This window comes from Bubalus bubalis, chromosome 6, assembly GCF_019923935.1.
Source record: "Bubalus bubalis isolate 160015118507 breed Murrah chromosome 6, NDDB_SH_1, whole genome shotgun sequence".
Classification (NCBI taxonomy): Eukaryota; Metazoa; Chordata; class Mammalia; order Artiodactyla; family Bovidae; genus Bubalus; species Bubalus bubalis.
Window position 1 is genome coordinate 79,571,505 of NC_059162.1, and position 13,697 is coordinate 79,585,201.

The 13,697-nt window shown below is 38.4% G+C and overlaps 2 non-coding genes across 2 annotated transcripts; one reads left to right on the top strand and one right to left on the bottom strand.

The window, feature by feature from the left end:
- Window positions 1–1,162: 1,162 nt before the first annotated feature.
- On the bottom strand, window positions 1,163–1,234 carry TRNAC-ACA. Its single transcript has one exon. It is a non-coding gene; the product is annotated as a tRNA-Cys (tRNA).
- Window positions 1,235–1,546: 312 nt separating this feature from the next.
- TRNAR-UCU lies at window positions 1,547–1,620 on the top strand. Its single transcript has one exon. It is a non-coding gene; the product is annotated as a tRNA-Arg (tRNA).
- Window positions 1,621–13,697: the final 12,077 nt, after the last annotated feature.

Consider the following 13,697-nt stretch of genomic DNA (forward strand, 5'->3'; position numbering starts at 1 on the left):
TGCCCTCCAGGATGTTTGTACCTGCTTGCTATTTTTCTTGGATCATCTTTCCTTACTTCCACCCGCATAACTATGTAAATCTTCCTTCACTTCCTTCAAACGTTATCTTCTAAGTAAGTCTTTCGGGGCCACTGTACCTTAAATGAAAACCATCATTCACCCATACCTATGCGCACATTCACTCTTTTTATCCTTTTCCTTTTTTTATGTTTTTTACTTTAGCATTTCCACTAACATTCCATGCCCTTTAATTATTTATGTACTTTATTCCTTGTTACTTTACAAAAAATTGTAAGCTGCCTAGGGGTAGGCTTTTTAAATATAGCTTCTTCACTACTATATTTCCAACTCCTAGAATAATATGTCGCACACAGTAGGAACTCAACAAAAGTTTATTGAAAGGATGAATAAACAAATTAACGACAATAAAACAGAAGTGCTCACGTCAGCCATCATGTCTGTTCCTTCTCATCAGCCACATCTCTACTCAATAATCATCTCACTCCACACTAAGCAGCCCTTATTGGAAGTCATTCCCTAAGCCTTTTTCCTGATTTATTATTCATAGCCTTCACCATTGTCAAATTTTATTCCTCAAATATTTGTTTACTTTAAATAAATAATTTATCTTAAACATCATGAGGGTAATAAATTGAAAAGGCAACCTACAGAATGGGAGAAGATAATTGCAGACCATCATGAAAATTAACAGAAGGGAACCTGACTAAAACAGGGTCAGGAGGCCAGAAGCAGAAGCTCTCATGTATGTACCACGCAACTCAATTCAGGGCCCAACAGGAAGAGATGTACCTTGCATCTCTGGCAGGAAGTGACAGTCCTTTACAATAGCTAGCAGGAGAAAGAGCTTTTCTCTGCCTGGCAACAGTTTTGCCAATGAGAAACTGTCACACCTCAGCCAATGAACTCTCAGCTTCCTCCCATGGACTTTTAGTTTATAATAGCCCCTCCCAATTTTCCATACTCCTCTTTAAAGGGGTTTTCTCTCTTTTGCTTTATAGTATTTGCATATGGTTTGCCACAGTTGTATGCCCCAATTTGCAATTCTCTACTGCTCCCAAATGTTTCTTTGAGCCCCTCTTTTGGGTGGAGCGGGGGGAGGCAAGAATACTGGAGTGGGTTGCCTTTCCCTTCTCCAAGAGATCTTCCTGACCAGGAATTGAACCTGGGTCTCCTGCATTGTAGGCAGATGCTTTACCGTCTGAGCCACCAGGGAAATTGGATGGAGGGGTCTGGTAGGCTACAGTCCACGGGGTCACAAAGAGTCGGACACGACTGAGCGACTTCACTCACTTCACTGCTCCCAAATAAACCAGTTTTGTTGATAAAATAACTGGGCATTTTTTGTTTTAGGTTAACAATATATAAAGAACTCATTACAACTCAATAGCAAAAAGCCAAATAATCAGATTTTTTAAATGGACAGAGGGAAAATAGACATTTTTTTCCAAAGAAGACATTCAAATGGCCAATAGGTAATCAACTTCATTAATAAGGGAGATGCAAATTAAAATCACCATGAAGGATTTCCCTGATGGTCCAGTGGTTAAGACTCTGTACTTCTACTGCAGGGGGGCACAGGTTCAATCCCTGGTCAAGGATCTGAGATCCTACATGCAGGGTAGTGAGGCCAAATAAAACATAAATAAGTAGATAAATTATAGATAAATTAAAAAAAAAAGCCACCATGAGATATCACTAAACACCTGTTAGGATGGCTATTATCAAAAAGACAAGAGATAAAAAATGTTGGTGAGGATGAGGAGGAAAGGGGACCCTTAGCCATTGTCGGTTGGAATGTACAGCAATAGTGGAAAATAATATGTGGTTCCTGAAAAAATTAAGTGAACTACCAGATGACTCAGCAATCCCACTCCTGGATGCATATCCAAAGGAAATAAGATCAAAATCTCAAAGGGCTATCTGCACATCCATGTTCATTGTAGCATTATTTACAGTGGCTAATATATGAAAACAGGCTACCTATCCATTAATGGATGAATGGATAAAGATGTGATGAATATACAATGGAATATTATTCAGCCAGGAGAAAAAAAGGAGGTCCTGACATTTGCAACAGCATGGATGAACCTGAAGGACATGATATGAGTGAAATAAGCCAGACAGAGAAAGACAAATACTGTATGACATCACTTACATGTGGAATTTTTTATTAAAAAAAGTCAAGCTCATAGGAACAGAAAGTAGAATGGTAGTAACCAGGACCTGGGGGTGGGGCAGGGGAGGGAGTATGGTGAAGAAATTGAGATATGTTGATAAAAGGGTACATGCCTTCGGTTATAATATGAAGAGTTTCCGAAGACTGAGGGTATAGCATAGTGACTATAGTTAACTCTGCTGCATTGTATAGGGCTTCCCAGGTCACGCAGTGGTAAAGAATCCACCTGCCAATGCAGGAGATGCAAGACATGCAGGTTTGATCCCTGGGTTGGGAAGATCCCCCAGTGTAGTAAATAGCAACCCACTCCAGAATTCTTGCCTGGAAAATTCCTTGTACAGAGGATCCTGGCTGGTTACAGTCCATGGGGTCACAAAGAGCTGGACACAACTGAGCCACTGAGAGCACACACACTGTATTACATATTTGGAATTCAGTAATGAAGTAGATCTCAACTGTTCTTAGTATGAACACACACACACGGTAGTTATGTGAGGTGGTGAATATGTTAATTAAATCCATTGTGGTCATCATTGCATAATGCATACAAGTATCAAAGTATCATATTTTATAGCCAAGAAATGGAAGCAACCTAAATGTCCATCAACAAAGGAGTGGATAAGGAAGATGTGGTACATATATACAATGGAATAATACTCATCCGTTAAAAAGAAAAGAATAATGCCATTTGTAGCAACATGGATGGACCTAGAGATTATCATACTGAGTGAAGTAAGAGAACAAATATTGTATGACACCCCTTATGTGTGAAATCTAAAAGGAAATGATACAAATGAACTTACAAACTAGAAAGAGACTCACAAACTTAGAGAACAAACTTACGACTGTTGAGGGCAAGGATAGGGAGACAGGATAGTTAGGAAGCTTGGGATGGTCACGTCCACACAGCTACATTTAAAATGGATAACTAACAAGGACCTACTGTATAGCACATGGATCTCTGTTCAATGTTATGTGGCAGCCTTTTTGGAAGGAGAGTTTGGGGAAGAATAGATACATGTATATGTATGGCTGAATCCCTTCACTGCTCATCTGAAACTATATTGTTAACCAAATACAAAATAAAAACCTTAAATTTAAAAAGACATCATATACCTTTAAATATATGCAATTTTTATTCATCAACACCAATTTTTTAAATGAAAGAAATCATTTTGCTAAGTGTAAGAAGCCAGTCACAAAGATGATGTACTATGTGATTCTATCTATAGGAAATATCCAGGATCGGCAAATCCATAAAGACAGAAGGTAGACTACCGGTTTCTTAGGGCTCCGTGGTGTGGTGGTGGGGGTGTGGGATGGGCGACTGTTAGTGTGTACAGGATTCCTTTTGGAGTGATGAAAATGTTCTAAAGTTGACCGCAATGATGGCTGTACAACTCTGTGAGTAGATTAAAAACCACTGAATTACACACTCTAAATAGGCAAATTGTATGACATGTGAATTATGTCTCAATCAAACTTTTATTTAAGAAAATTAAAAAGACAGTACAACAAATCACATATGCAAACCAGTCTATCTGTGGGTTAATTGAATTCAGTTATCAACTCAGACTCTGTTTATTCCCATGTTACTAAGAATGTGTCAAACCCAAACAAGCTAGAAGAAAGAACTGGAGAATTTCTCATTGGGGTGAAAGAGGCAAACTTGAAAATCAATTAAAAATACTTTTAATAAGAAACCACAGTTCTAAATTGCCAAGGACTGAAATGCAGAGGCTCAAATATAGGTCACAATCTAATCTCTTGAAACAAAATAAACCTATTTTTAGCTAAAGCTACTTAATCTTACTCTACTAACCCTTCTCTAAGAAAGTCCTAATATTGTTTTTTTATTTAAAAAAAAAAAGAAAATTTGTTGTTGTTGTTTAGTTGTTAAGTCATATTTGACTCTTTTGTGATCCTGTGGACTATATAGTCCACCAGGCTCCTATGTCCATGGGATTTCCCAGAAAAAAATGCCGCCATTTTCTTCTCCAGGGAATCTTCCCAACCCAAAGATCAAACACGTATCTCCTGCACTGAAGGCAGATTATTTATGCAAATTTATTCTATCAAATTTAAAAGTGCTCTTTAAAAAAAAATTACTATTTATGTATTTGCCTGGGTCGGATCTTAGTTGTGGCACACAGGATCTTCAATCTTCATTGCAGCATATGGGATCTAGTTCCCTGACCAGAAATCCAGCCCAGTCCCCTGCATTAGCAAGCACAGAGCCTTAGCCACTGGATCAGCAGGGAAGTCCCAAAAGTGTTCTTATTATAAAGCTACACATTTTTTAAATGTAGTACCAGACCCAGGTGGCTCAGTGGTAAAGAATCAGCCTGCCAGTGCAGGAGATAGAGGTTCCATCCCTGAATTGGGAAGATCCCCTGGAGAAGGAAATGGCAACCCACTCCAGTATTCTTGCCTGGGAAATCCCATGGACAGAAGAGCGTGTCAAGCTATAATCCATAAGGTCACAAAGAGTTGGAAACTCCTGAAGCAACGGCACGCAAGCACACCAGTTCAGGAAGAGATAAGTCAAAAAGAAAAAGTGAAAGTGAAAGTCGTGTCCGTCCGACTCTTTGTGACCCCATGGACTATACATACAATCCATGGAATTTTCCAGACCAGAATACTGGAGTGGGAAGCCTTTTCCTTCTCCAAACGATCTTCCCAACCCAGGGATCAAACACAGGTCTCCAGCATTGCAGGTGGATTCTTTACCAGCTGAGCCACAAGGGAAGCCCAAGAATACTGGAATGGGTAGCCAGGGAATCTTCCTGAACCAGGAATCGATCTGGGGTCTCCTGCATTGCAGGCGGATTCTTTACCAACTGTGCTATGACGGAAGCCCAAATCAAAAAGAACAGAAGAGAAAATTCTAGACACAAACTTTTGTTGTTCAGTTGCTAAGTTGTGTCCAACTTTTTGTGACCCCATGGACTGTAGCCCAGCCAGACTCCTCTCTCCATGGGGTTTCCCAGGCAAGAATGCTGGAGAGGGTTGCCATTGCCTTCTCCAGGGGATCTTGCTGACCTAGGGATCAAACTCACATCTCCTGGCATATACACCATTGGCACATGTATTCTTTATCACTGAGTCACCTGGGAAGCCCCAGAAATAAGCTAGGTTGATATAAAGTTTTACTATATGTTAAAAGTGATATTTGAAATTAAATCATTTAACCAACTTACTAGCCAATGGAGCTACCTAGCTAAAAATATCAGGAGAAATACTCTTGGTTGATATTATTTACCAGAGTAAATTCTAAGTGAATGAATGAAGCTATGATAGCTCTAGGAGGGAATATTTTCCTTCTCTTAGAGTAGAGGAGACATTTCTAGGAATACATACAAATTCAAAGTTTTAGGAAAAAGTAATATCTTTGGCTACACAAAATTCAGAAAATTCTACAGGTAGGAAATTCACAGGACTATCTCTTGCTAGTCTTTTATATGATACCATCTGATTAAAAATATACATATGTAATATAAAAGACAGTGTTTAGAATCTTAGTATGTAAAGAACTCTTACAAATCAATAAAAAAGATAAATGTCCTAAAAGACATGTAGGCAATTCATAAAAGAGAGAGCAAGGTTTTAGAAAAAAAGTATGAAAAAGAATTCAACATCACCAGTTTCTAAATATACAATTTTATTGTATTTTAAACATTCAATTAAAAATAACAATGAAGTTGGAGTGGTTTTTTTTTCTGAACAAATTAGCAATTCTGTTAAAATATAAAGGCATATTTTTTAGGCAGGGGGCAGAGCAGTCTCAAGAACTGCTGAGCAGGAAGATGCTTTGGCATCATGAAACATGTGTTTACTCTTCAACCCAACTTTGCACTTCTAGAAAAGCATCTTAAAGAGCTAATTAAGGATCTGCACAAAGATTGACTCCTCCCTCACATCCACACAGCTCTCTTTCTCATCTCCTTTAGGTCTGAACTCAGATGCCTTTTTCACAGTGAAGTCTATGTCACCCAGTCTAACATTGCAAGGACCCACATGCTACTTATACCCCTCTCCTTCTGTATTTTCACCCATGGCACCTGTCATATCATGTATTTTGTTTTTATCTAGCATTTAATTTTCTTTTCCCACTGAAATGTGAGTCCTATGTATGGCCAGAGACAGTCCTACATTTTATGGCTCCTGACACATGATTTGGGGGTTCTCCTTTTAAAAAGAAGTGTTTTCCAAAAAAAATCACATTTTAAGAATCTGATAAATAAAATAAATACTATAAAATCTAGAAAAATGATAATGCTGGTAAATTAAAGCTCAGCATTTGAATTGTTTTATTATTGGTTGGATTTCTAAAGATATTCCTAAAGGCAAGTATGGGAATAACTGATGCACCTTCACTTTTTCTGTAGTTCAAAACGTTCATCCACTCATTCATTATGTTTTGCAGATTACTAAAGTACAGTTCACACACCATAATATGCATTTCAAGAGTCCAGTTCAGTAGTTGATAGCATAGTCAACAAGGTGTTCAAACATCACCACAATCAATCTAGAATATTTTCATCACCCAAGGTAAGTCTGCACCGTACTTTTCAGGTGATAGACATTGAGGTTGCTTCCTCTTTTCATTTGTTTGTTTGACTTTTTGTTTTCTGTGTTTTCTTATTGAGATGAAATTTACCTTCTGCACAATTCACCTTTTCAAAGTGTGCAGTCCACTGGTTTCTAGTATATTCAAAAGCTGTGCAACTATTGCAACTAATTCCCCACCATTTTCATCACCCCAAAAAACTAGCCCATACGCATGAGCAGTCATTCCTCATTTCCTCTTCCCTCAGCCCCTGGCAACTACACATCTACACTGTTTCTATGGCTTTGCTTATTCTGGATATTTCATACAGATAGAATTAAATTATATGTAGGCTTTTGTGACTTTTTCCCCACTTAACATGATGCTTTCAAGTTTTATCCATGTTGTAGCATTTATTGATACTTCCTCTCTTTTTATGGCTGAAAACTATTCCATTTTATGGATAGACTACTGTATCCATTCATCAGTTAATAGACATTTGGATTGTTTCCACTTTGGGGCTATTATGAATAATGCTGCTATGAGCATTTGTATACAAGTTTTTGTGTGATATATGTTTTCATCTTTCTTGATATATGCCTAGTAATTGATTTGCTGGGTCAGATGGCAACTCAATGTTTAACACCTTGAGGAACTTTCAAAATTTTCTATAGTGGCTACACCATTTTACATTCCCACCAGCAATTTACAAGGGCTCTGACTGTATCCTATCCTTGTCAACACTAGTTACTGCCTGTCTTTTTGTTTCTAGCCATTCTAGTGGGTGTGAAATGAAAGCTCATATTGGTTTTCGATTTCCATTTCCCTGATGTCTAGTGATGTTGAGCATCTTTTCATGTGCTTATTGGCCATCTGCACATCTTTGGAGAAATACCTGTTCAGAAGCTTTGTCCATTTCTCAACTGGATTGTCATTTTACTATTGAAGTGGGATGAGAAGTCAGTGGAGCAGAGGGATAACTTGATCTGATTTACATTTTACAGGTTGACTCTTACGGCTCTGTTGAAACTAGTCTGAAGTGGGGTGGGGAAGGACAAAAGCAGGGAGACCAGTTAGGAGGCCAGAGCAATAACCCAAATAAGACCATAGTGACTTGAACCATTGGTAGTAGCAAGAATATAAGACATGTTTTGATGCAGGATACATTTTGAAGATAGAAGCAACATGATTCCCTGATGGAGTACCTGGGAGATGTGCAGTAATGAGATGTTTTGAAATACTCCAGATCTTTTGTTCTGGAGAAACAGGAATAATAGGAAGTGTCAGGAGCTTTGATTCTGGACATGCTAAGTTTGAGATGCCTGTTAAGCATCCAAGTAGAGAGATGATATTGGCAGTCAGATGCACAGTTCTGGGATTTAGTGAAGTCTGGGCTAGAGAAACACGCATGAGTCAGCTGCTTAGAAAGGTAACTAAAGCCAGGAAATAGCATGAGATCATCAAGTCTGATACAGAATAGAAAAGATTTTTGCTGAACAAATGATGTTTACTATTTATCTATGATTTACATATATAGGTGTTATAAAAGCGCCTAGCACTAGCAACCTACTCTAGTATTCTCGCCTGGGAAATCCCATGGACAGAGGAGACTGGTGGGCTATAGTCTCTGGGGTTGCAAAGAGTCAGACATGACTTAGTGACTAAATGATAAAGGCAGTATAAATTTCACATTAGATTTGTGGGAAGTATATTAATCCTGTAGCTACTTATGCCTCTAATTAGCTTTCATAAATATGTTTTATGTGACATCTCACATTCATCTGTCAAAGGGGGGGTCCAAATAGTCTCATCTTCACACAGCCTGTGTACCTGTCCTATAATCTCAATTTCCACTTATTGATGAGCTACAGAAAAAGAGGAGATAAATATTGATGTTAGTTGTTTAGGGGGACCCTTGGTTTCAGAGCTTCTAACTAAATGGCCTCAGAATGACAGAAAACATCCATAAAAGGGGACACAGTCACAAGCAAAGTGAGTAGATTACAGAGGTGTAATCTAAGGTGTAGATTAAGTTCATTTGACTCATTTTCATCAGCTGCAAGTGGATTTCAACAAGAGCATCACCAAGAAACCTCAAATGGTTAGGCTGCAGCAATGATAGAACTGCTGGAGAATTCTGGATTTGTCGGCAGAACAAGCATAATTTTGGGGGCAGAGCAGTAAAAATCATGAAATTTTACAGAATGTGGTAACAAAATTTGTTTTTCAACTGCAGATGACATTAAAGTATTGAGACAGAAGCATAGATGTACATTTATGCTTTAAATTATTAAATGAAATAATTATCCAGATAAGATCGAATTGATAGTCTTATTATTTAATTATTCTGAGGATAGAAAGGGAATGAGCAACTTTTAATTTAATTATATCTAGTAATTAATTTGGAAGTATACAAAACAGCTGTAACTATTCAAGTTTAATAGATAAGTCAACAGTAGCTCATCACTATTGATTTATTTATGCCAAGTCTTCAAGTGTGTCCTTTTCTAAGTGAGTAATTTCAAAGATTAAGACCACTTTGCCTATATGCTCAATATTGAAGATGAATCCTTATTCCAAAGTGAAAATGAAAGCTGCTCTGTCGTGTCCGACTCTTTGCAACTCCATGGACTCCATGGAATTCTCCAGGCCAGAATACTGCAGTGGGTAGCCTTTTCCTTCTCCAGGGGATCTTCCCAATCCAGGGATCGAACCCAGGTCTCCCACATTGCAGGCAGATTCTTTACAGCTGAGCTACCATGGAAGTGGTCATCTATTAATTTGTACTGTGCTTCATAACTACAGGGAAATGAATTGAAATTTATTTTCTACCAAGTTACACTTTTTTAAAATGTGGGGAAATGCTTGAAATTTAAACTCTTTGTAACTTTCATTTGTTTTAAAAAGCTGGTGTTTTCTACTGCAAAAACAAAGAAAAGATGAAACTTGACTGATAACCTAAATAGAGATTTTTGAGAGCCATTGTAGGAAGAAAAGAAAATAACTTACAAATTATAATTACTGGATACTGGACAAAACATTTTTATTTACATTTAACTAACAAAAATAATAGGCAGGCATTAAAAAAAAAATCTCAAGACAGAAGATACTATGTTTAAATAGCAGGTACATGATTTCTCCAGACGCATCAATTCTCAGTCCCAGAGGAGGTCTCTCAAAGCACCCAGCATGTGTTTTTGAATGAAGATGCATGTGTTCAATCCCTTGAACCAGAAAGGCTTCCTTGGGAACTGTTTTTCTCTTACGGGCATTTTATAGTTATGTTGGTATTACCCAATTTCTATTAAGAATTTAATTTCATGCTTAGTTTGACAATGCAATGAAATAGCTAGCTCAGTTTCTTTATAATCTAACTGCTTCAATCCACCTTGAAAACATCAGATCATTCCCAAATGCTTTGTGTATAAGGGGGACACATTACTCCTTAAGTGGTACTTAAGAATGTGTGCATTCTTTTATGCAGTGCACAAAACAACTCTATAGAATACGTACAGCACTATTTTCAAGTGTTGACTTTTTCTTTCTTTTTCAATACAGCAAATTCTTGATTAACTATGCCCCACATACCCAGCTCCAGCCCTGGAATGTTAGCAAAACTGTAACTAGGAACTGGAGTTCTCCCAGTTACACATGTTCCTGAATAAATATAGGAACATGTTACACATGTTCCTAAATAAATATAAATAATATTTATTTAAATATAAATAAATATAGCCTACAATAAATATAGGCTCAAAACTAGTCAAATTCTCCAAATTTGATTAAGATTATCCAAACAAAAAACTTGGAAAAGAAATCTGCTGGTCTCCTGTCCAAATATAATGCATCCCATGGTAGTAATACAATATAAGAATTTTTGTTTAATAATGTACATAAAAGTCTTTGTTCAACTGTAAATGACAAGCTTTATTTTAAAGGAAATCATCCTCGGGCAACCCTGCTGGAGGAAAGAAAAAAAGAGAAAAAGAGATTCATCCTCATCATATGTATATAACTGCATTCTAAAGCAGTCTTGGGGATTTTTCACATCAAGTTTGGGGTCATGTGTCACTGCTCTACTCCAGGAGCATGGCCACATGAAAGCAGATTGCAATGCATGAGTCATTATGCACTTGGATTTTTGGAAATAAGGTACTTCATGAGGAAGAATGTCAAAAGAACATTTAAACACACAACTTATATTCATCTACAGAAATACTGATTTCCCAGTTGTGAGTTAATTACAATACTTGGAAAATGCTAAAATCCTCATAAATATTTTGGGTAAATTATGGTGCAAAATCTGAATTTTGCAAACTTTGAAAAGGCACATTTTCATGACATCTCCTAAGCATTTCTGAGAGCCTAAAGCTATTAACTTCATGAAAACTTTTCAATCTCTAGAAAGGTCTTCATCAGGAAGATACCCCAGAGGTAGATTTCTGGGGGACCATAAGAAAAATCTGCAGGTTCCTAAGTGGAGGAAAAGAAACGACTATGAAATGTGGGACCAACTGAGAACTCACCCTGAGGAAGGGATGATGTGTGATGGGGTAGCTCAAAATATCACATGCTTCTATAAACCGCTGGAGTACTTTCTTCACTTTACTTTGAAACATTACCATCTCTGCAAATGGGTTCCAAGGCACACCCTTGTAACAACGCAGCTGCAGCCTTACGTGGTAACTGCACTGGGCAGGCATGGATGTGTTCCAGATGTCGGGAAAATAATCACCATCCTTCATTCTCTCTAGGGAAGAGCATGAGCAGGCCACTTTCCCCTTACACATCCCAAGATGTCAGCACTACCAAGAAAACTGATCGGTAGGAGTAGAACGGTGGGTGACTTTGGAATATGAAGAACCTCAGGATATGGGGCCGACTAGGAGGATGCCTCTGAGCCAGGAGAGGAGGCCAGCCAACATCACAGGTTTAATGGACCCCAAAGGCCGAAGAATTGATGCTTTTGAACTGTGGTGTTGGAGAAGACTCTTGAGAGTCCCTTGGACTGCAAGGAGATCCAACCAGTCCATTCTGAAGATCAGCCCTGGGATTTCTTTGGAAGGAATGATGCTAAAGCTGAAACTCCAGTACTTTGGCCACCTCATGCGAAGAGTTGACTCGTTGGAAAAGACTCTGATGCTGGGAGGGATTGGGAGCAGGAAGAGAAGGGGACGACAGAGGATGAGATGGCTGGATGGCATCACCGACTCAATGGACATGAGTCTGAGTGAACTCCGGGAGTTGGTGATGGACAGGGAGGCCTGGCAGGCTGCGATTCATGGGGTTGCAAAGAGTCGGACAGGACTGAGCGACTGAACTGAACTCAAAGGGCATTAGGGGATAGATAAGACTGCAAAAATCAAAGTGAGAAAGACCCTGTTCTTGGGAAAGGAGGTGGAAATTCACACTTCCTTTCCTTCAAACTGCTCACAGTGAGGCAGGAGATAGATGGGCCCCCAACTGAACAATCTCTCCCCTATGGACGAAACTTCGTAATAGCAAAAGCTCCATAAAAGCTTTTATGGATGATGAAGGAGGCTGAGCCCTGCCCAGACAAGACATAAAAAGACCACATACTTCTCATTCTTGAAGTGAAGGACACCTCCCTGACTACACAAGGCTCCTTGGAGGTCAAAAAGGGAGAGGGCATCACCTCATAGTAAGTGATGCTGGCTACCCATAGGCCTCTTCACTAGAATTCATCTTGACTAAGAGATGAGCACACACACGTGGGAGGACCTGAGACATATCAATATGGACTAAAGAACTGGGCAAGTCAAAATGATTAGCCACAGGAAAACCGGCAGAAATGCCCCATAAAAGTGATCCAAACCACCACGAGGGCATGACTCTCTGAGCCCACCTGTGTGTCTATCCACACATACTGGACTCTTTTTCCTAAGAAACACTTTGTTTCACTACTTTCTATCTTTGTGGGAATTGTTTTTCTAAAAGCCAAAGGGCCAAGGCCTTGTCACTGAGCACTAGTCTAGTGACTAGGATTCCATGTTCTCATCCTCCACAACCTGACCTCAATCTCTGGCCAGGAACCAAAGCCCTGCTTTAGGCTGCTGCAGACCAAGGCCACTCGAGATCAGCACGACCCCAGTGCCAAGACCCAAATCTCAGGCAGGTACCTTGAGTATTAAATGTCAGCTATGTTAGGGTTTGGCATTCCTAATATTGTTTCTGTGGGAAAAGCGTTTCAAAATGTAAGCCAGTTGTTTGGAACATGATAGAAAATTTCTTTTCTGGGCAATTCTTTATGTGCATTCTCAGTTTTAGAATATTATTAATGTGCTTTGAATTTCCAAAATATATTGTAATATATAAAGGGGGGAAAAATGAACTTTTTATAAGGATGAAAAAAGTGCCAAAAATTTGGGTTACCAAGATGAAACTTTTGTACCATACATTCATACCAAGCAATACTTCTTACCAACATTTATTTCTTAAATAATACTGAAGTTTATTACTTAAATGACACTTAGGTGCTGCAGAATAAATGCCCGTTTCAGACACTTAGCAAATCCAATAACCTATCATTTCAATAAACCATTCCATTAGTAGCCACATTAGTGTTTCCAACACATTAGTCTTTCCATTCCACAAATACTCTACCTGAAAGACTTTATATCATTCTGGAAATATAATCAAGAAGCAATGCTGGAAGACTACACATTAAAGCTACACTGGTTATTTAAAATGTGTATAAGCAACAAAGGAACTTTTGCAAAATGTAGTATTAACAGTATCTCCATCTTAGGAAAAGAAAAGCTATTACAAGCCAACTACACATCCAAAATGGTACCTTACGACTTATTGCTATTATTCTAATGCAGGACAGATTATTGCTTAAAACTGCACATTTCAGAACACCAAGAAACTTTCATTGTTTTGGTTACCATTTATGCAAATCAACATCAGAATAAAGACTTTCAGTTAAAC